The 24,022-nt window shown below is 41.0% G+C and overlaps 1 pseudogene; it reads right to left on the reverse strand.

Annotated features, from left to right (window-relative positions):
• Window positions 1-1,178: 1,178 nt before the first annotated feature.
• LOC122729410 overlaps window positions 1,179-24,022 on the reverse strand; it is a 53,182-nt pseudogene continuing 30,338 nt past the window's right edge.

Below are 24,022 nucleotides of genomic sequence, written 5' to 3' on the forward strand. Positions count from 1 at the left end.
TCTGAGTCAAAACTTATCTTCTTCAGCAATTATTCCTATTTCTGCACTCTAGGGACAAGCAGAGAAAATTTATCTCTTCTTCTATACAGGAGAGCTTCATGAACTCGAAGATAGCACTTACATTTCCCTCAAACTTCTTTTACCCCAGGCTACTGGTTTCTTCAACAAATCCTTATATGACAGCATGATCCAAAGATGCTTCTCTATCCTGGTCATCCTTATCTGGATTTACCCATATCCTTCCTCAAATGGGATACCTAATACTGAACACATGACTTCATATGCAATCTGTTTAGAGAAGAGTCCAGGAGGATGGTTCATCTTATCATTCCTAGAAGGTATATCTTTCTTAATTCAGCCTAAGATCACATGAGATTTTGGTTACAATATCACACTGTTGAGTAACATTGGGCTTGCAGTCCGCTAAGAACCACAGATCTTTTTTTAGGTAAAAGGTTCTCTAGCCAAGTCTCCCCAATCCTGTATTTGTGAAATTAGCATTTAAAAAATCCAAATGCAAAATTTCACATTCATCCCTATTAAATGTCATCTGTTATCCACATAGTGACCCACTTGTAAATGGTGGAAGGAAGGAAGAAAGGAATAAAAGAGGAAAAGAAGGAAGGAAAGAAGGAAGGAGAGAAAGAAGCAGTATCTATTATGTACAAGGTACTGTACTAAGCACTTTAGAAACATTAGCTTATTTGATCCTCACAACAACCCTGGTAGGTAGATGATATTATTATCCCATTTTACAGTTGAATAAAATGAGGCAGACAGCAGTTAAGTGCCTTGCCTAAGGTCCCATGGCATGTATGTATGTGACATTGGATTTGAACTCGTCTTCCTGACTCCAAGACCCCAGTTTCTATTTGAGTTTGACACCACTAGCTTGAAACTCAAAGAACAAATACAATTAAACATAACACATCCTTTGCCTTGAAAACAGCCTGAGACTTGAACAGGGGGTTATGCGAATACACCTTTTGACTTTTCAAACTATCTTCTTTTTTTTTTTTTTTTTGGTGAGGCAATTGGGGTTAAGTGACTTGCCTAGGGTCACACAGCTATCAAACTATCTTCTAAACACTTAGACTTGGCCCTCAGGAAAATCCCAGAGGGAGCCACCTAAGTAATGAACAGGACTGTGTTAGACTGGGTGGGGTTCCAGTGAGAGCTTAAGCCACTCTCTCCAAGGCATGACAAAGATGTTCCAGGTCTGCTTTCACTTGGTGGAGTGCCATCTTGACTTGCTGGACTGAGTCGAGAATGTTTACACAGCAAGTGAAAGGATCATAGTGGACCAAGAATGGTTTCTGGATCTTCCGAACATATTTCCTACCAGGAAAAAAAAAAAAAAGGGAAGCACAAGGTCGCCCCCACCACCACCACCATGGGCAAACAGAGACTGAAAACACAGAAAATCATAGGTCCATCTGCATATGATATTCGAAAGAAGGAAACAAGCTTTTACTAAATGTATACTATGTGTCAGGCACAGTGCTAAAGTGCTTATACAAATATTATCTCATATAATAATCCTGAGAAGTAGGTACTATTTTTATGTATATTTTATAGTTGAAGAAACTGAGGCAGACAGAGGTTAAGTGTTTTGCCCGGGGTCATACAGTTAGGAAGTGTCTGAGGCTGGATATGTACTCAGGTCTTCCTGACTCCAATTACAGGGCTCCCTCCACTGCTCCATGTGGCTTTTGCAGGGCAAAGACTAGTGGAGCTAGAGTCAGGAAAAATGAATTTAAATCCTGTTTCTGACACTTAATGGTGGTGTAACCTTGGACAAATCACTTAACTGGAACTTTTAATTTTCTCAACTGTAAAATGGAGATGATGGTGGTGGTGGTGGTGGTGGTGATACCTATAATACCCACTTCCAGGGTTATGGGGTATCATATAAAGTTTAAATCTCTGCATAAATGTCAACTCTGATCATCAGGAAATACAGTGGACCTGGGCCTAATCATGACTGTATAAGTAATATCTGGCCTTCTCACTCCATTGGGTTACTACCCTTTGGGGGAGAATGGCTCAGTACATTGACTCTCTATGTTCTTCTACTCTGACCCTAACTCCCTGGTGTGTCCTACAAACCTACTTCTGGCCCACCCAAAAGCCTCTACTCACCGGAGCTTGTCCTTGGCATCTTCCAGACTTTCAGACACAAAATAAGTGGGTTGGAAGACCTGGTCTTGATAGGGCTGGATGGCAGCAACTTCAGGGTCAAACGGCTTGCGTTCTGGCTTGCTTGATAAAGCAGGCTTAAAATCAAAATAAGGAGCAGAGAGAATTGATGAATATGCATTCCAGAGCATGTAGGTCTTGTTTGGTCTCAGGAAGGCTTGGGCTAGAAAGCTCCTTCCTAGATTTACAGCTAGAGGGGACTTTAGAGGTCATTCCATCAATCCCTCCATTTTAAGGCGGAAACTGAAACAAAAATAAGAAAGAGCAAGTGATTTGCCTGTTATCAGACAGGTAACCTTTGATTCCAAATCCACCAATCTTTCCAATGTCCCCCATTCACCAGCTTTCTGGAGGATTTTATGCTGGGTACTATCAGGACTCAACTCTCTCAATCAATCTATTGATCCGAAAGTATTTCCTATGCACTTGTTGTATGCCAGACTCTGTGCTAAACCAGGAAAGGGTTTCTGCCTTTAGTTCTTAGGTTTGTTTTGGTTTCCTATCCCCCTTTAGCAGCCAGTCCGCTGAAGGCACCCAATCCTTTCTAGGAATCAGGTTTCAAAATGTATAAAATAAAACACACGGGAGTACAAAAAAAACCCATTTCTCCAAAATATTGTTTAGAATGTTCATTGACCCCAGGATAACATTTGTCTTGCTTCCCTCTCCCTTGGTATCCTTTTCCTTCTGAATGGAGGGCTGGAGGCTGGATTGCCAAATTCCTCCCAATGCCTTCCTGGACTCTCAGATCACCTGGCTTCATCAGAACAAGATGGCCCTCCCACCTTCTCTCCCCCCCCACCCCTACCCCCACTGGGAACCCCCTGCTATCTCATCCCTCCTCCCCCCACTTTCTTGTCTCCTTTTGTATGCTGTCTTTCCCCAAAGATACACACTAGCTGTGTGACCCTTGGCAAGTCTCATAACCCTGTTTGCCTCAGTTTCCTCATGTGTAAAATGAGCTACAGAAAGAAATGGTGAACTGTTCCAATATCTCTGCCAAGAAAATCCCAAATGGGGTCATGAAGAGTTGGACAGGATGGGAAAAACTACTGAATACCAACTCCCTCTTTAGATTGTAAGCTCGTTGAGGGTAGGGACTGTCTTTTAAATTGTATCACCAATGCTTAATGCCATCATAGGCACTTAATAACCATTTATTGGGTTGAATGTATTAGTATCTAACACAGCAGATGCTGAATAAGTGCTGGTGGATTGATTGATGGACATGGGAGGGGGCTATTTTGTCTTTTGAGGGTAACGTTCTAAGTTGCAGAGATGGTACCTACTTGTGCTGAAAAAGGGAGTTTTCTCCTCTAGGAACTCCTTGCGCCAATGAAATTACATGTGCATTCCCCATCACCTATCCTTATCCTTGGTATTGCCAGTGTTGAGAATAGCACCTTGCATAGCATAGGTGTTTAATGGATACTTATTAAACAGAAATGAATATATGCTCAATACATTTCTTGATAGATTGACATTAGCTTCTCTTTTGGTCACTGGTCACTCTTCTATGGAAAAATCTAGGACCATAATCAAGCTATTCACTCAACAAGCATTTATTACTGTGTCCAGTCACTATGCTAGGACTGGAGACAGAAAAAATGTGAACCAAACCCTGACATCAAAGTGCTTCCATTCTATTCAAAGAATTTGCATTCTCTACTCCATATTCAATAAATGTTTGCTAAGGGGAAAATGGGAAGTATTCAAGTAAGTAGAATTTTTATCTTTTAATTTAAAAAATCCCACTTTAAAAAATTTTAATTAATTTTGAAAAAAAGTTTTCTGGAATGTGTCATATGCAAGAATACTGGAAAACTGTTCAGTGGGGCAACTGTGCTCAGAAATGATTCGGCGGGGGGGGGGGGGGGGCGGGGGGGGGGGCGGGGGGAAGCCATGGAATTTCTTGGCAGTCTCATGGTCTGCTGACCATTTCCCACAAGGAATGACTATATGCATGATAAACCACTAAAGGTCAAAGCCAACCTTCAAAAAAGAGATGGGGCTCCCTCCGTGGACTGCATTTGAACAGAAAAAAAAATCTTTTGGCCTTTTCCATTAATTTTGGGCCAGAGAGAGAGGCACCACTTATCTTTGGACTGGTTCCCATTTGATGCTCAGGGCATTTTGATAATGATAAATAGAATTGAAGCTTCTTGAGGATTGGGACTCCTGCCGCCATCATCATTATCTTTATATTTCCAGCATATTAAGTACCTAGAGAATGATACATAGTAGACACAGCAGATGCTTGGTGAATTGAATTGAATAGCCAGCATAGGGAATGCAGTTGAGGCGACCAAATTGTCTATTTAGCACCACAGTGTTCAGTAGTTTTTATTTAATTCAGAATATAATAATGATGATGATAGATAATAGTAAGTCTTCACATAGTACTTCAAAGGTTCCAAAGGGCTTTACAAATATTATGTTATATGATCCTCACAGCAAACCTCATTGTTATTATTACTATTACCATTATTATCCTCATTTTACAGTTGAGAGAACTGAGGCAAACAGAGGTTAAGTGACTTGCCCAAGGCCACACAGCCAGACAGTATCTGAGGCCAAATTCTTGTGATTGTGGACATAGCTGTTTCTGACTTTGTCACCCAGAGCCATGAGGTTGCAGCTGCTCGGTATATTCTAGGTCTGAGATGTCATTCAGTTTGTCTCAAAGCTCAATAAACAGTTGTCCCAGGGACACACGAAGTACAAGGGAGCAAAAACAGAGACTGGAATGGGAAGCTTCCCTTGCTACTCACTTGCCATGATGCCTCCTCCCCCAGCTCTCTTGCTCTTCCCCTTTCAATGTGTCCATTCACAGCCCTTGCAGAAGGTCTTAGTGACCTTACCCCCTGACCCCAGAGCTCTCTCTGTTTCATCTGCTGTTGATAGGCAGCTTCTGAATGACAGATGAGCTGATGGCCACGTTGGCTGGAGTTGCTGCCTTCATGTCTCTAAAGTGCCAGTGGTGATAACCCCAATATGGTGACATGAACTAAAAAAATAATAATAATAGTGATGTGCTTCAAAATGCCCTATGATATGCGGAGGGCATGGCTGGTCCTCACCTTAAAAGTCCCAAATATGCTTTTCTAATTTCCATTTCTTATGTTTCTTGGCTCTATAATACATCCAACAATCCTGAAATAAGCTGCAAGGGATCATTAAAGAAGGTAGTGTAATCTAGTGGAAAGAGCAACAGCCTTGAGCCCTGAGTTTGAATCCTGTCTTTATCACTTCCTGTTTGCGTGACCTTGGACAAGTCTTTTTACTTTCAGGTGACTTGGTTTTCTGGTATTTAAAAGGATGGATTTGGACTGCCTCGAATCCTTTCTACCTCTAAATATATGATCCTATGATCACAGGTCATTTCCTCCAAGTCCACTGTTTTACCTACAAATAATGAAACTCATGCCCAGCAAGGTGATTTTGTCCAAGGTCAGACAGTGATTAAAGAACAGAGGCAAGTTTTGAACCCAGGACCTTGCCTTCAAACTTGAAGGGCTCCATAGGAAAAGACACACTGTTGTGTCATGAGACTTTGGGTTTCCTTTTCTTCCTTCCATATCCTCATCTCTGTTCTCTGTTATCTTTCTCCTCCTGGTCTTTCCTGACTTTTCTACTCTTTATCTTTCTTTTTGTTACTTGTCAGATTCCTTGATCTCTGGCTTCTCCTTGGCTGAACAAAAGTGTTTCACTGCCTGTCTGCTCTAAATGTCTCCAGCCAATGAGAGGACTGCTTCCTTCTGGACACAAGCTTGACCAATCCCAACTTGTCTTTAACTCTTCTCTGTTTTTCTGCTCTTCTGTCTCTCCCATCCCAACCTCATCAGTTTTTTTTCTTGGTAGATAGTTGTTCAGAATTATTTTGTTCTTGTTAACTCTTTTTGACCCCATTTGGGGTTTTCTTGGCAGAGATACTGGAGCATTTTGCCATTGCCTTCTCTAGCTCATTTTACAGATAAGGAAACTGAGGCAGACAGGGTTAAGTGACTTGTCCAAGGTCACAAAGCTAATATGGGTCTGAGTCCAGATTTGAACTCGGGTCCTCCTGACTACAGGCCTGGTGTTCTATCCACTGCACCACCTAGCTTCACTCAGAATGATTTAGATTTCTGATGCCAAATAAGTGAGAAGTGACTGTTATATTTCTATCAAGACACTTCAGGGGACCATAGTGGAGATGGAAAAGACCCCAGATGCCATCCACTTCAATCTTTTCATTTTACACATGAGAAAAGTGAGTTTCAGGGAGGTTCAATAACTTACCCTAGGTCACAAATGCTGTAAGTGTCAAGGGAGGAGTTAGATTTAGGTCCTTTAAATCCAGAGCTGATGCTCTCTATCTGTAAGGGGAAAGGAAATGCCAGGTGACACAGTGCTCAGCCTGGAGTCAGGAAGACTGGAATTCAAATCTAACCTTACATATTTCTTAGCTGTGTGACCCTGAGCAAGTCATCTTTGTCTGCCTCAGTTTCCTCATCTGTAAAATGAGAATAATAACAGGACCTACCTCCCAGGGTTGTGGTGATGATCAAATGAGATAATATTTGTAAAATGCCTGGCACATAGGAGGCATTATTGAATGCTGCTTCCTTTCCCTTCTTAGGATCAGAGAATTAAAGCTAGAAGGAATCTTCTAGATCTTCTGGCCTAACCTTCTCATATGAATGAGGGAGCTGAGTCCCAGAGAGGGTGACTTGTTCAAGGTCACATAAGTAGTAAGTGGAAGAAGCAAGATTCAAACCCAGTAAAATTTGAAAATAGTTTTTTTTTTCCCCCTTGTGATGAACTTTTGGCCTAAATTGCTTGCTTTCCTTAGGAATTTGATATCAAGACCCTTCAGAATCAAATATATCCAGTTGCTAAATATCTTGTCCTCCTGCTCCTCTCTCTCTCTCTCTCTCTCTCTCTCTCTCTCTCTCTCTCTCTCTCTCTCTCTCTCTCTCTCTGTCTCTCTGTCTCTCTGTGTCTCTTTCTTTGCTTTTCTGTCTCTGTCTCACTCTTTCTGTGTCTCTTTTAATTCCATGAAAGAAACTCAGAGTGACATGGACTCCTGAATAAAACCTTCCATAGCCTTCCCTAATCTCTTTGGGGTCCAAGTAGGGAGACCATGCTATGGGTAAAACTGTATTAGAATGAGGTCCATTAGGTCTTTCCAGTGATCAGCCCCCACTGGATGTGGCCCAGCTCCCCAGCTGCTTTGTACTAAGATCTGCTCAATGGGATCTGTTTATCTCAAGGCTCTAGTGTATTAATAATCCTGTAGAAAGCACTGATCACAGTGATGGTATTTAAAGACCCATGAAGCCCTGGAGGCAGCATTGGGTGACTCACCCAACTATAGGTTCCAAGGCTCTCCTCTGCTCCAAACAGAGCATGGCTGTGGCTAAAGCCTGCCAAGACTGAACTACAGGTCATTAGTTTTTACTCTATGGAGACATGAGACCAGGCTGAGTGTTAAAAGGACATGATAAAGAGGATTTGACAGCAATGGCTAAAATAAAATAAAATAAAGGAGAAAACAGAGAATCTCCCTGGGACTTTGCACATGCAGTTGAAACATGAAAAGGAGGGGGAAAAAATCTCAGGCTCTTGGTTGAGTTGCACTGGAATCTGACATGGACTTATTGCTTTAGAAACATTTTCTAGAGGTTTGGTTACATTGCTTAGATTCTCCCAGTGTGGTGATGAATCTTTCCTGGACATTTTCTGATCCTATTTGCATTTGCATGTGGCTTACATTACTCTGTGAAAGTATGTGTGTGTGCGTCTGTGTCTGTGTGTTAGAAAGAGAGACACACACAGAGTCAGAGACACAGAGTAAAATAGACAGACACATAAAATGGTGGGGGGAACAAACTACAGATGCAAAAATATAGGAAGAGCAGGAAAAGGGAAGGGGAAAAGAAAAGAGAGGGACAGGGACTGGTGTGGAGAGAAAGAAAGTGAATGTGGAGAGAGGGCTTATGTCAGGGAGTGGAAGAAATATAGAGAGATATTTTTCACGATTTTTCAGTATGTGGGTTACACCCTTTTGTTTTTTGTTTTGTTTTGGTTTGGTTTTTTGTGTGAGGCAATTGGGGTTAAGTGACTTGCCCAGGATCACACAGCTAGTAATTGTTAAGTGTCTGAGGCCGGATTTGAACTCAGGTCCTTCTGAATCCAGGGCTGGTGCTCTATCTACTGTGCCACCTAGCTGCCCTGGTACACCCTTTTGTATGTGGGTCCTCAGGAAACTACTCTATGTTAAAGGCACTTTGTGGGGCTTCATCCACTCAAAACAATAATTCACGAATTCCCACTGGCATGTCCCTTTTTAACAGAGGATGCTAGTAGCTCAAAGTAAGGCCATTTAATGGGTTAGTATAATACAAAAAAGTTTCTTCCATAAACTTGGGGAACTCTCTCCCACAGATTCACATGCCATCTGTGAGAGGAGTAAAGATGCATAGGCATTACATATTGGAGATATACATGAGTCCAGGGCAAATAACATGGAGAAACAATTTACACCTCTGACAATGCAGGGCTGTTAATATCTCCTAATAATCTCATCATGCTGCTTTTGAGGGAGCCTTGGAATTGGTCTTTGGGGGGGCTGCTCCCCCACTGAGTGTTACTATATCTATGGTGCTCCCCACCTTCAGCTTTTGTTGTCGCTACTATTAATAGGGCTTCCACTAGAGTACCCATCAGTTGAGGAGTGAGATCTGCTATTTATTTTTCTTCTGGTTTAAAGCCCAGAGACAATGCTAGTCACATTCTTTCTCCATAAGATTTTGCAAATAATTTAATCCTCCTATTTGATGTAGCTTTTGGCTGCCATGCCTCTCAATATGGGAAGGAGGTCAACTAGTTATTGGCTAAGATGATTTCTAATTTCTTTTGGTTTCCAGTTATAAGAATTGATTTATAGTCTAGGAAATGGTAGTATTGTCAGTGTCTGTTGTTTTATCCATTTCCTATGTATCAGAATCAACATCTTATTTAAATGGTCAGGTTAAGGTTGATCCAACTGCAGACTATATTTTGTTAGTTGTGTTCTTTCTTTTAATTTGGCATTTCTTTTTCTTTTTTGTGAGGCAATTGGGGTTAAGTGACTTGCCCAGGATCACACAGCTAGTAAGTGTCTGAGACTGGATTTGAACTCAGGTCCTCCTGAATCCAGGGCCAGTGCTCTATCCACTGTGCCACCTAAGCTGCCCCAAGCATTTCTTTTTCTTTAATAAGTAGTTTAGTGCAGCTCACTATATGCAGATTGCTGATTTGGCCATCAACGACTAGTCATTTTGTATCTCCTAAAATATAATCAACTTTCCTTCTTGTGAAGTTATTTGGTGACTACCATGCCCAGTACCTTCTGACTTTCTTCTTTTTGTTTTGGTTTTGTTTTACAGGGCAATGAGGGTTAAGTGACTTGCCCAGGGTCACACAGCTAGTAAGAGTCAAGTGTCTGAGGCCGGACTTGAACTCAGGTCCTCCTGACTCCAGGGCCAGTGCTCTATCCACTGCGCCACCTAGCTGCCCCCATACATGTTGATTTAATGTTTACACTTCTTTCTACCACCCCATTCTTTGTAATAGATGTTGGTGCTTAGGCTGCAGTTTATCTTCATGGTAGGTTTGTTTTGCTCTTATTTGTTTGTTTTAGCAAATGCCTGTTGTGAGCTCTGCAATTTGAGCTGATCAGCCTCCAGTGAAATGCTGCTTCTTGTTCTATTTGGATGCACAATAAAACCAACACTGCCAAATCTTTTATTGAACCATCCTTCCATTTAGCTGAAACTTCTTAGGGTCCTCCAGTGTCATTTGTAGCAAGGATTTCAAGGTTAGTAAGATTCATTTTCTCCAGTTGATTTTCCCCTTGTTGGTCTCTGCACAAGAACTTCACATTTACAGCATCAGTGGTTCAGATAATGATTATAATAGTCTCGAAACTATCCATATCTTAGCATCCTCTACTCCCACTTTCAAATGATTTGCCATCATTACTGAAGAAACACAGGACTAAGGGATATTTTGTATTTGTCTTTGTTTTGTGAGTGGCTTTGGCCAAAGAATTCATCTTCACCAAATATCCAGCCTCATGGGGATGATCATTTTCATACTTAGTTCTCTTGGACTCCAGGAAGCTTAGATAGTCTGTTACCATGACTGTAGCTGAAGTACTTCCAGCTTGGTAAAGGTGGTCTGAGCTTATATTTGAGGATAGCCTTTTAGGACCAGGCTTACATACTCTCCATGATGAGAAATTGGCATAGAACTCTGGGAGAGGGGCAGCTAGGTGGCGCAGTGGATAGAGCACTGGCCCTGGATTCAGGAAGACCTGAGTTCAAATCAGGCCTCAGACACTTGAGACTTACTAGCTGTGTGACCTTGGGTGAGTCACTTAACCACAATTGACCTACAAAAAAAAAAGAAAGAAAAAAAAAAAGAACTCTGGGAGAGAATTCTGCTTTAAGTATGTAGGATCAATGGATCACAGGATTAGAACTGGAAAGGACGTCAAAGTCCATCTAGTTCACTGCCTCCTCCCCCATTTCACAGCTGAACAAACAAGTTCAGAGAGATTTGCCTAGGGTGACATAGCTAGTAAGTATCTGTGGCAGGATTCAAATTCAGATCTTTCTGACTCCAAGTGTAGCTTCCATTTGGGCAGTAACCCTTACTCATTTGCACATTTTCTCCAGTAGCAAATACTGTACTGGGCTTTGCACATACTTTAACTCTCCAATGGTTCTATGATTTCAATAAATGGGGATACCCTCTCCATTGCTAGAGATTGTGACTAATACATACTTTATGGGGGATCTTCCCCTGATTTGCATTGTGGTAGATGCTATTTGGAATACTGAGAAGTATAAGGTTTGGTTGGCTTTTGCTCTTATGTTGGGCAAATCATCTAAGTGTCACGGGCCTCAGTTTCCCCATCTGTAAAGTGAGAGGGTTGAATCTGATGGCCTCTAACGTCCTTCCCTGATATAAATACATGGTCCTAGGTCATTTGACCTTCTTGGGCCTCAGTTTCCCCTTCTGTCAAATAAGGGGAGGTTGGACTAGATGGCCTCTGAGGTTGCTTGCAACTTTAGATGAAGGATCTTATGAATGGAAGCTCAGAGAAAGGAACCATGGATAAGTCATTTCCTCTCCTTCAACCTGTTTTCTCATCTGTAAAGGGAGGGGATTAGAGTAGATTGTCCCTGAGATCCCTTCCAGATCTAGAGCCATGAGCCAGTAACTTTTAGCTTTAATTGAGTTAGAGATAGTTAATCAGTGAAACATTATCAGTCAATTAACATTCATTTCACATATACTATGTGCCCATCACTAACTGTGACCTCGTTCAAGTCATGAAATTTAAGCCTCAGTCTCCCTATATGGGCAATGGATGTAATAATACTTTTTACTTCCTACCTCACATTATAAAGCACACTTCCATTTTAAGAAAGGCTCTTTGACTTCAATTTATACCCTCAGCATTGATTCTCATATTCCATTGGTTCAAGGGGTTGTGGTCTTGAGCTATTTTTATTCAAAATATAAAACTCCTTTCAGTTAACTGAAGTTCTTTTTAGAAGGAATTAGAGTGATCCCTCAGTAAAAACTGTGATGGAGGCAGCCAGGAGTTCCAGACCCCACTTCTTGGCCCTTCTTGGGCGTACAAAGTCAATGGAGTGCTGGTAAAGGTTTTAACACCTGGCCCTCTAGGGGGAAAATGTATGCCTGACACATGCAGTTTAACCTGAATTACTAACATTTTCTCTATCTCTTTCTTAAGTCTAGACAATCAGCAAGGTAATAAATCAACCCCTGGTTTGTAGCAGTTGCCTATTCCTGAGATATAAATGCTCACACTGAAAATTTAATAATCCATTCTGGCCAGTATGCCCACCTTCAGCTTTAGGTAGCTAATGTTCTCATCATTTATAAAATCTGCCCACTGGAAAGCTTTTATAGCAATCATTTACACTTTAGTATGAATTTAAGCGATGGTATGGAGAGTCTTCACTGGGAACTCCTTGCACCAGTAAAATTATGGGTCCTGCCCTGATCCCTATTGTCATCACTTTTTCCAATTCCTAAATGATGAGTATTATTTCTAAAGTTTTGGATAGGAGAGGGAGAGTAGGCTAAATGGCCTTCTGGAAACTCAACAGGGCTCTGAAAGGCTTCACCCTTATCCCTGACATATTAATATATTATCGATAGGCATAATCTCCTTGGCAATTTCACATGGGATAACCATGGGATATCACAAATTCTGGAAAATCAGAATTAGAAGTGAACCAATGCAATAGAAAGATGACCAGTGGGTACAAGTGGGCACATATCCCCAACAATGCCTCTTGGGCATGAGGCAGCATGAAATATGTCAGCGCAGAAATGTATGATGTAAAAAGGAAGTAGTCTCTTGCTCCATTCCACTTAACTCAATTCAACAAACATTTGCTATACTATGCAACCACAGTGAGTTAAACCCTGGGGATCCAAGGGCAAAAACAAACAAACAGCTCCTGCTTTGAAGGAGCCTTCCCCAGGGAAGCTGTATGTCTCACTCTCTGCTGCACTGGCACCTACAGAATATTAAAAGACCCAGCCCTAGGCCTCCCATTGCTTGGGTCAGTCCTCTGTTGAGAGTTTATGGAAGGACATGAATAAAAATCACATTGGGAAGGAAAACATGGGTGGATTACATTGTGCAACAGCAGTGGGTACCAAGACCTGTAGGAGTATCTCTCACCCTTCACCTCCTTCAGTCTTCATTTCATCATTTTCAAAATGAAAGATTTGGATGAGGTGAAAGAAAAACACATCCCCCTTTAGGAAGCTGTGTGGTTTAGTTTTATTGAAATTCTTGCCCTGGATTTAAAAAATATTCTTTGTTATAAGGGGTTAAAGGCAATACCATTTGGTATAGAGGTATCAAATTCAAATAGAAATGGGGAGCTAAATCATCCATAAGGATCCGTGAGGGATTTATATTGACTTAGAAAATCATATATTAATATTGCCTGTGTTTTACTGTATATTTACTTATTTTGGTAAATATTTCCTAATTACATTTTAGTCTAGGAACTGCAGCATGGTTGACACCTCTGCTGTAATGCATAGAGAGCTGCTCTTAAAGCCAGGAAGACCTGGGTTCAAATCTCATCCCTGATACATTCTTGGTTGCATGAGTCTGGACAAGTGATTTAACCTCTAACTCTTCTAGTCAACTCACTATAAGCTGCAGAAAATGTTCCAAGCTACATTGATAAAGTGAGTTCCCTATGTCAATGAAATCTCAAGTCTAGTTTTTATAATAATCATCATAATAATGGCAATGAGAACAATAACAGATAGCATTTATAGTATTTTAAACTTTGGAACTAGGATAGCTAGGTGGCACCACAGTGCACAGAGTGCCATGCCTGAAGTCACGAATAACCATCATGTTGAATGCAAATATGGTCTCAGACACTTCCTAGCTCTGTGTTCCTGGGCAAGTCACTTAACCCGCTTTGCTTCAGTTTCCTCATCTGTCAAATGAGCTGGAGAAGGAAATGGCACTCCAATTTCCTGGCTAAGAAAACCCCAAATTGGGTCACAAAGACTCAGACAGGACTGAAAATGACTGAATAATAACAACAAAGGTTGACAAAGCTCTTTAAATATATAGAGTTTATCCTTCCAACAGCATTATAGGTACTGTCATCCCCATTTCACAGAAAAATAAAATAAGGCTGGGAGGGTGGGGATCAGCCAGCTGCTAAGTGTCTCAGGCAAGATTCAAACTCACCTCTTCCCAACTCCAAGCTTAGCACTCCATCTACTTATGCTACCTATAAGGGATGGCTCTCTGGGAGAGTCAGGGGAGGGATACATTTTGAAATGGAGGTGATATAGAAAGAAAAGCTAGTAATACAAAATAATATTTTTTACAAAAGAAAAACATCCACTCTTGGGCTTTCTGGGACCTCCTCTGATTGGGCTTGGCTAAGTGGTTAGCTTCATTCCCAGTACAGTAATTCTAATGGGAAAGATTGCAAACATCCCCTTGTATTTTCTGATCCTCTCCATTCTCTTGTACACAATGCCAAGGCCTTGAGAAATAAGATAAGGGGCCTCAGGGAAATCCAGTCCTTCACCAGCAAGAGAATAAACACAGACATTCCAGATTAGAATTGGTCTGTGGCTTTCCAGAACTTTTGATTTCAGAGATTTTTGGACAAAATCATTTGCTATTCAGTGACATTTTTTAAAAAACAGTAATGAGGGCAGCTGCTTGGAGCTTTCTCTTCCCTGACATGTAAAAATGAAAGTCCACTTTAGCACACTTCTCACCACTACCCCCATCTAGTTTCCAAAATGGCAGTTTTTAGCAGGCTCCACACTGCCCTCTAGTGGAAAACCTGAGCAGTTTGAAGGGGTTGGGGAGTTCTCTAGGACAGGAAGGGTTGAAAAGAAACTGGAGAAGGGAAGAAGAGCAATTCCTTCTAGTCACTGATGAATAAATGAGTGATGACTATGGAATGAATGAATGATGAATGAATGAATGAATGAAGCATTTATTGATAATGAATGATGGGAGCAGCTAAGAGTGGGAATGATGAAGGACTCCGACAAGAGAGAGAACACACTTACCATCAGCTCCCCATAAGATGAAAGGAGGCCAGCTCCATAAGCTTTGATAGTCCCATTCTGTTTGCAGAGACCAAACTCCACAGTAAACCAATAGAGCTGATCATGCAAAAGAGAAAAAGAAAATTGTCAGGACCAAGTCTTTCAGGAATAGCATTAAAGAATGCGAAGATACCATGAAATTTTGGAAGATAATTCCAGTGGGAAATGACTCTTTCCATTTCCCTGTGTACTTCTCCCCTTTTGTTTCTACTCTCCTATATACACATCAAATTATAGAGACAGTGTGGCATAGTGGATAAAGTGCCAGACTTGAAGCCAGGAAGACCTGGTGAATTCAAATCCTACTTCAGACTCTTCCCAGTTATGTGACCTTGGCTAAGTCACTTGATCTTACTCTGAGTCTCAATTTCCTTTTCTCTAAAAGGAGGGGATTGAATTAAATGACCCTATTAGGTCCCTTTTAGGTCCAAAACTATGATCTGGACTCATTATTTCATTGGTGGAGGGAAACTTCCAAATTAGGAACCTCCCTTTACATATTCAGCTTGGTACCTTGTCTGAAATTTATAGTCTTAGTTCCCTAGAAGGTGGATCACTCAGAAGTCAGGTGACTTGTCCAGAAGCACACAGCTGATATGTATCAAAGATGGAAATGTCTTGTGCATAATAAATACCTGACAAATGTTTATGAAGTCAAACTGAATAGAATCAAATTCACCCCCATCTGCCTCTAGAGCAGCATGCTTTCTCATGTTTTCTTTACTGTTCGCATGTTTACCTAGCCTCCAGAGTTGGGCTTATTCTTCAGTCCTTTTTTCTCAAGCCCTTTCATTCTTCAAGGACTGGCCTAAATCCTGCTTCTGATGTGGGATGGAATTTGGGGTCAAATTGATTGTGAGTCATCCCAAAAGAATTACAAGACTCAGTGACTCAGTTTCCCATCTGTAAAAAGGATTTGGGGAAGGAAATGACAAAGCATTCTAGAGCCTTTCCCAAAAAATCCCAAAATGGGATCATGAAGGGTCAGACACAACTGAAAAAGCAATGAAAAAACAAATTTATCCTGTATATAGCTTACTTTGTATATATTTGTTTGTGCATTGTCTCCCCCATTAGATTATAAGCACCTTGAGGGCAGGGACTATCTGTTGCCTCTTTTTCTGTCCCCAATGCTTAGCACAGTGTGTGGTACATATTAGGCTCTAAATAAATGTTTACAGAATTGAACTGAAAGATTGAATGTCTTGCCCAATGCCACGCAGGTGGCAAAAGCTGTGGTTCATAAGTTTTTAGATCTAGAGCCAGAATAAACTTTATAAGTCATCTAACCAACTCACTCATTTTAATAGACAAAGAAACAGAGTGAGATGAAGTAACTTGTTCAGCATCACACAGTGGACAAAACCATGCTAGGTAGCTAAGCAGGGCATGTCTGGGCTAAGAGTCAGGAGGACCTGAGTTCAAATCATCATTTGGACACTAGATGTGTGACTCTGAGTGACGGTTACTTAACCTATCGGTCTATTTGTATGTCAACACACTTACGGGGAATTGTGGCGATGTGGTGTTATGCACGGTCTCTGAGTTGAGACTGACTTAGTAACTTCAAAGAATCCATTCAATGTTTTGGTGACCCCAAACAACTTGCTCTGATTGTAAAATGCAGAGATGTCACCCGTCTGCATTGGTAGAGGTAGTTTACTTAACTGGAAGTTTCCTATGTCGATGATATTGTAGGTTTGATCCCTATCCCTATATATTTATATTTGTTCCCCTCTCAAACACATACCCCCACACTTACACACATACACATGATTTTAAATGCCTCATGGCCAGGGACGACTTTATTTTTGCCTTTTCTACTTCTAGATTCCAGCACCATGCCTGGCATATAGTAGGCAGTTAATAATTGCTTGCTGATCAATCACTTTCTCCCCTTGGCTAGACTGTGCCAGGGCCCTGAAGGCCTCTGGCCTCTGCCTATTGCTAACCATAACCTCATTTCTCTGAGTTAAAGTTCACTGCCTGCAAATTCATTTGGGAGCTTCAAGACTCAGGTCACACAGGATGCATTGTACTTGATGGAATGGGCGGCCCAGCAGCAGGCTCACATTTCTTGCCTCTAGTCCTGAGCCAGACTCATGGCTCTAGAGAGAGGGCAGCAAGGTTTTTCCGGTTGGAAGTTGTCTTTTCTGGGTGCCAAGAAAACAGAGTACCACGGAGTCACTACATCCAGGCAACCTCCCCATCTCCCGCAGGGAGTCCTCTGTTGTGGCAGAGTTGTGAGTTGCTAGGCCGGGGATGACCCCATGGAAGTGGGAAGCCAATGGCCCCTGATTGGCCTGGGGAGGAGCTGGGGTGTGTGTGTGTGTGTGTGTGTGTGTGTGTGTGTGTGTGTGTGTGTGTGTGTGTGTTTGTGTGTAGAAGTCCATCTCTCCAGACTTTTCTACAGGGTCTGGCAAAGCTTCTGCAAAGGCTTCCACAGCACAGACCTCATACAAGGTAGGTCCAGCTGCAAACATGGAATGGCTTGGTCAGAACAGATGGCTGAGCTGTGTGGGAGAGAGCAAGTCATCAAATAGCACTTACTGAAGGTAATCTAGTGTTTCTTAATAACAACTAGAAAAAAAAAAAAAGCCTTCTCCACCTGCCTCCAAGCAGAAGGAATGCCAAGTCCGTGTAACTAGGGAGGCATCCATTACACTGGAAACTTATCTGATACTTCTCACTTGCATTCCAGGTCCTAAAATTTTGGTCCCTAGTGAAAGTTGGCTGGGATATCCCAGCATGCACTTGACCAGTGATGTCAGTGACACCTTGGATCCCCAGTAGAATTTAAACCTTATTTGGCCCATAGTGTACATCATTTACACTCCCTAGCTGTGTGACCTTGAAAAAGTAATTTCACCTCCTTAGACCTCAGTTTCTTTCTCTGCAGAGCAAAGGGGGTGCACTTCCTGGCCTTTGAGGTGCATTCCAATTTTAAACATCTGATCCTATAATCCTAAATCACTTCACTTCACCTTATCTGTATTTTGGGTTTTTGTTTGTTTTGTGGTTTTTTGCTGGGCAATGGGGGTTAAGTGACTTGCCCAGGGTCACACAGCTAGTAAGTGTCAAGTGTCTGAGGTCATATTTGAACTCAAGTCCTCCTGAATCCAGGGCTGGTACTCTATCCACTGTGCCACCTCGCTGCCCCCACCTTATCTGTAAAATAAAAAATTGGGGGGAGAGTGGTTGGACTGAATGATCTCTGAGGTCCCAGTCAGTTCTAAATCTCTGGTCCTTTAGTCCTGCTTATTTTCTAGAACAAAATAAAAGGTCTTTTGATAAAAGATATAGCTCAAAGAAAGGGCCAGGGGTGTTTCTTTGGGCCTCAGTTTCGTCATCTGTAAAATGAAAGGTTTGAACTAGATGCCATCTGAAGTCGCTTCTTGTTCTAGCCCCTATGATCTTGTGGTCTCCATAGGTTTCTCCCAACACTAATATTCCTTTGTTCTAATGTGCTTCCCAGCTCTGGTATTCTATGTTCTGTCAGGATGCTGAGATTAAGACTAAGAAATGGGTACATATATGGACCAAATTGCTTGGTTCTCCTCTCGTCTCCAGGCAGCTCCTTTTAGCCCAGTGATCTGTGGGTTCATTGCTCATCAGTCAGATTGATGGAGAAAGTGTGGCTGAATCAGCCAATATCCATCACTTTCTGAGAAGCAACTCAAGCATGTCTCCTGCTTAGAGTGAGTCAGTGGCATTATCAATCAATCTACAAGTGTGTACTGAGCACCTAGCTTCCTGGAGCACAGATCTGGTCCTGGAAGGGACCTGAGAGTTCATGTATCCAACTCTCTCATTTTTCAGAGTCACACAGCTAGCAAATGTCTGAGCTGGGATTTGAATTCAATCTTCCTGACTCCAGGCCCAGTGTTCTATTCATCCCCATTAGACCATTGGATGGGGGTAGGAGGGAGGTAAGGAGGGTGAATTTATTAATTATGAATTTTTAAATCCTTAACAAACACAAACATTTCAATATGCCAAAATTGATAATACTTGAAGAACGAAAGTATATGACAGTGTGTGTGTATGTATGTATCTATATATGTATGTATGCATGTATATATGCCAAAAAGAAGATAGTATAAGAAACTGTGAACTTTTCTTACCCACAACCCTTTTCTAATAGTATATATTAAATTTAACAAATAAAACAGTATACTTTTTTGTCTTCTTTTCTTCCTTCCTCCCTCCCTCCCTCCCTTCCTTTCTTCTTCTTCTCTTCCTTCTTCTTCTTCTTCTTCTTCTTCTTCTTCTTCTTCTTCTTCTTCTTCTTCATCTTCTCTCTCTCTCTCTCTCTCTCTCTCTCTCTCTCTCTCTCTCTCTCTCTCTCTCTCTCTCTTTCTCCCATTCCTGCCTTCCATTTCTATCACCACCCACTAAGTCACCACCCCTGCCTCCAAAACCCTTCATTGTGAGAGAAGATGTACACAGGTTTCTTAAGATGTCATCTTAAGATATGTATTGGCGGGTTGGAAGTTCCTCTCACTTTGAGATTCAATGATTTATATGGCCACAGACACTGCCCACAAGATAAACCAAAGAATCAAAGATGGATGTTTCTTTCTGATTTCCCTTTCCATAGGGAAGGAATCTCAGAAGAGCCCAAAAGTCAATTTGTGTGCCCATTATCTAACACTTGGCTATACACACAGGGGAGTGTAAACAAACATGGTACCTGCTCTTTGACCTTCATGAGGTTACATGGGCATGGGAAGAGGATGCAGCCATTCTGCATCCCTTTTAGGTGATCCCACATGTGACTGTATACTTCATTCCACTGTTCTGCCTCTTGCAAAGTCCTAGTCTCTCATACACCAGCTACTGTTGTCTTGTCTCCCTGTGTGACTATACCCCCAAAGTTACTAAACTGGGCACACTTTTTGACCCATTGATACTTTCACTAGGTCTATACCTGAAAGAAATCAAAGAAATCAGAAAAGGACCCATTTGTACCAAAAGAAAAAATCATAGCATCTCTTTTCATAGTAACAAAAAACTAGAAAGTAAGGGGATACCCATCTATTCCAGAATAGCTAAATAATATATAAATGTGGATTATAATTGTTCTATAAGGAATGTCCAAATGGATAGTTTCAGAGAAAGCTGAGAAGAACTGCATGAACTGATGCAGAGTGATGTGAGCAGAATTAGAACAATTTATATAATAATGACATTATAAGGACGAGTTTGGAAGGTCTGATCGGTGCAATGGTAAATCATGGTTGCAAAATAACTGGATACAAAATGTGCCACCCACCTCCTGATTGAGAGGTGACAGATTTAAGAGGCAGGATGAGGCATGCATTTTGGCCAAGGCCAATGAAGAAATTTGCTTGCTTGGTGAGGTTTTCTGGTTTTCTTAAAAATTTTTTTGTTCTTGTCCATTTGTGGGAGGAGATGATGGGAGGCAGAAAATATAAATGCTTGTTAATGGAAAATAATAATTAAATTAAATTTTAAAAATAAACATATTGGCTACATATAGTCTTAGCAGAGGCAGAAATAGTAAAACACTCCCCCCTGACAAAAATGACTCTATTTATTCCTCTATTATACTAATGGTATTCAGGAAAGGACAACACAGAAAAAATTAATTCTATTTGTCATAAGCCAATGAACAATGAGACTGTGTGATATACTGGATAGAGTACTAGGCTTAGAATGAAGAAGAACTGAGTTCAAATCTTACTTCAGACACTTACTACCAGTATGACCCTGGAAAACTTCTTGGGGCCTTAGTTTTCTCATCTATAAATGAGCTCATTGACCTGTAAGGTTCTTTTCAGCTCTCAATCTATTGTCCTGTGAGTTCTTTCTTTCTATACATAGGTGAATCAACTAGAAATTGGTAATGCCTACTTACTGCGGCCAGTTTCTCAATGTCAATGTCACATGATCCAAGTGATGCAAGTCCAATATCCTGGAGAGGGCAAAAAAGAAAAAGTTATCTTCTTTTTTTAAAAGGATCTTTTCATAAGGCCTTTCTGTTCTAAATTTTCAGTTGTCACTTCAATTCTGAGTTTCCTTTAATCCACATCCCTAAATTATAACTCCTCTGGTCTGTTCTGGTTAGTGTCGACTAGGTCCGGGTGGGAGCAGGAAGTGTGGAAGGTGTCCTGAAGAGTCTGGTAATACAAAGAAAGTGCTACCTAGCAATATGTCATGCCTAATCAGTGTTATTCTGATTATCGAAATGAAGGTTGAGGGAATATATATGACCCAAATGCATGTTCAGAACTGAAATCACAATAATTTAACTCAATATCCCTATCTATAAAATAAAAGACTAGATGAATTCTAAAGTCCCTTCTAAGTTATAACATTTTTTTCCTTTAAAGTCCCTTTCATTTATGACACAATGTCCCAAAGGCCATGCCAGTTTTGACATTCACCAGTTTAAATTCCCTCCTAGGTCTGACATTTTATGTTCTAAGGTCCTTCCCAGGTCTGAAATTCCTAGGTCTAAGTTTGTTCCCAACTCTGACATTCTATGGTCTAAGTTCATTTTCTTTATTCTAACATAAGGACTGAGATATGACAGATTTAAGAGGCAGGATGAGGCATGCATTTTGGCCAAGGCCAATAGGGGAATTTGCCCTTCCTCCTCTCACATCATATGATTCTCCATTTGATTCTCCCAATGTTTGCTATTGAAGTTAACACTCATTTCTAACTGGATATATAAGAACCAACATGGGTTGTAGAGGTGAGGGGGAGGAATATTATTACCTGTGAGAACTGGGCAAATTCTTTGTCTGCTAGCATTGGAATGTGCCCCAACAATTCATGGCAGCAATCTCTGGAGTAATCAAATACCACATGATATATGTGATTTAAATACACAAAAAGATGACCATATAATCAGGTCCTAGAAACATTCTTTAAAATGCAACATACAGAGTAATTAGCCTGTATTTCAATGCCCAAGTGGATCTGTGATCTCATCCTTGTGTATATGTGTTTGTGTGTGTGTGTGTGTGTGTCTGTACTTTCATTGGGGCTGACCCCTTCCCAGCCAGGCCTCTTTATTCTGTGCAAGGGCACAGAGCTACCCATTCTTCTGTAAGCCTTGAAAAAATCTGTGGGTACCAACACTGTACTTTAGTTCTCCATCGTTATCTTGTGTCCTTATGGTGTGAGTGGCTCACTTTTATTTATTATAGAATGTTTCTTGTTTACTATCCTTCATGATATTTGGTGGAAATGATATTGTGTAACTAACACTATTCTAAATTATATTATAGTTATTTGGGCTGTTTTATACACCAAGAGATACATATCTTTGTATTCTAAGGTCTAGTAAAATGCCTCCTACACAGAAGGTGCTTAAGGGAAAATCAGGATAGGAGAGAGAATAAGCGTCCAGCTCTGGAGTCAGGAAGATCCAGGTATAAGTCCCATTTCTGACATCTATAGGATGTGTGAAACTGACTTAGCCATTTAACCTCTTATTGGCCCAGGCAACCCTTTAAGAGAGTGAGTTGTAGAATAATTTGGTAGAGATAGATTAGATAGAGGAAGATGACACAATAGGAGTTTCCCAAGGTAAAGAATCCCAGGTCAGAAGCAGATATAATTATTATGCACAACACAAACATGCATTCATACACACCATACATCTATCTATACATACATCTACCAACAGACCAACCAACATCTATCTACATACAATTAAACAATGAATGAAATTTACTTGTTCTTTTCATTTCATCCATCCAATTATATCATGGTTCTAAAAAGGTAGCTACTATTAAAAGCCCATTTAAATTTAGATAGTTATCGAAAGAAAATCTCTAAACAACCCAAATTATGGATATTTTTAGAATTCTTAAGTTGGTTAGAATTTACTCTTATCATTCTTTCCCTAAGCTACAGCCTGGAGCACAAATGACTGCTCTTGAAAAAAAGCATCCCCCCATATCCCACCTTTCTATTGTTCGTTTGATTTTAAACACCTCTTGCTCTACCCTCTACCACTGTGTGAAATATATATTTCACTTCTTAAGCCAGATGTTTTTTAAGTTGCCAGTTTCCCAACATCCCTTGGGCCAATCAGAGGCCCCCTGGGGTTTCACAGAAGGAGGATTGGGAATGGGAACTCTAGACAGCAGGTCTAGAAGGCTCAGTGATCAACTAGCAACCTCATGGCCAAGGACAGAAGGGTGACTCCTCTCTTGAACCACAGTGTACAGTATCTGTACACATGTGGCCTTGGAGTATAGGCTGTGGTTTGCTTCCCTGCCAGAGGGAGTCTGAAAGAATGCAGAGAAGAGGAAATGAGTCCTTGGTGTCTTCAATCTGACTGCCCTTGGAGAGCTTCCTTCTCCCTGTGGGAGCATCTGCCTTCTAGGTTCCCAGTGTCCTCCTGGTTACTAAAGCCTATTCTTAGGAAAGGAACTGAAATGATTATAAATTTAAGTGAATTTGTTACTTTCTAGAGGTCAATTTCCATCTTATTTGGAAAATAAAAAGCATTGTCCTCAATTTTAAGCACCAGGAAATTTATAATCTTGTATAGGGGAAGAGAGAAGGGAGGTATATGGGATGATGGTAGAGGAATATCCTTGAGCCTTTGAAATAAAACTGTGTAGGTGGTCACCTAGTCTGCCTGTGTGTAAAGAAGACCATCCAGTCACCATCTTACAAACAGCTGCCATTGTGTTTTTCCTAAAGGGTAGATCTGATCATGTCATACTCACACACCCTACTCAATAAATTCCAGTGGCTCCCTCTAACATCAAATAAAAACTCTTCTGTTCTACATTAATGCCCATTACAACCTGATATCTTCCTACCTTTCTAGTATTCTTACACATTACTTCCCTCCACACAGGGCAGCCATAAATTAGATGCCATTTCCCACTTCCATGACTTTGTACTGCTTGTCTCCCATGTCCGTTATGCTCTCCCTATTCACCCCTACCTCTTGGAATTCTTGGGAGCTCTGTCCTGGTTCTCCCAGGTATAAGTGCCTTCCCCTGTAAAATTACCTCTATACTTTGCATAGACAGGTTCCATATAGGCAGATGTAGTATTGTCCTATTAGAATGCAAATATTTTAAGGGTAATCCCTGTTTTTCTTCTGTCTTTATAGTACCAGTCCCTGGCACATGGTAGTTGCTTA

This window comes from Dromiciops gliroides, chromosome 5, assembly GCF_019393635.1.
Source record: "Dromiciops gliroides isolate mDroGli1 chromosome 5, mDroGli1.pri, whole genome shotgun sequence".
NCBI lineage: Eukaryota > Metazoa > Chordata > Mammalia > Microbiotheria > Microbiotheriidae > Dromiciops > Dromiciops gliroides.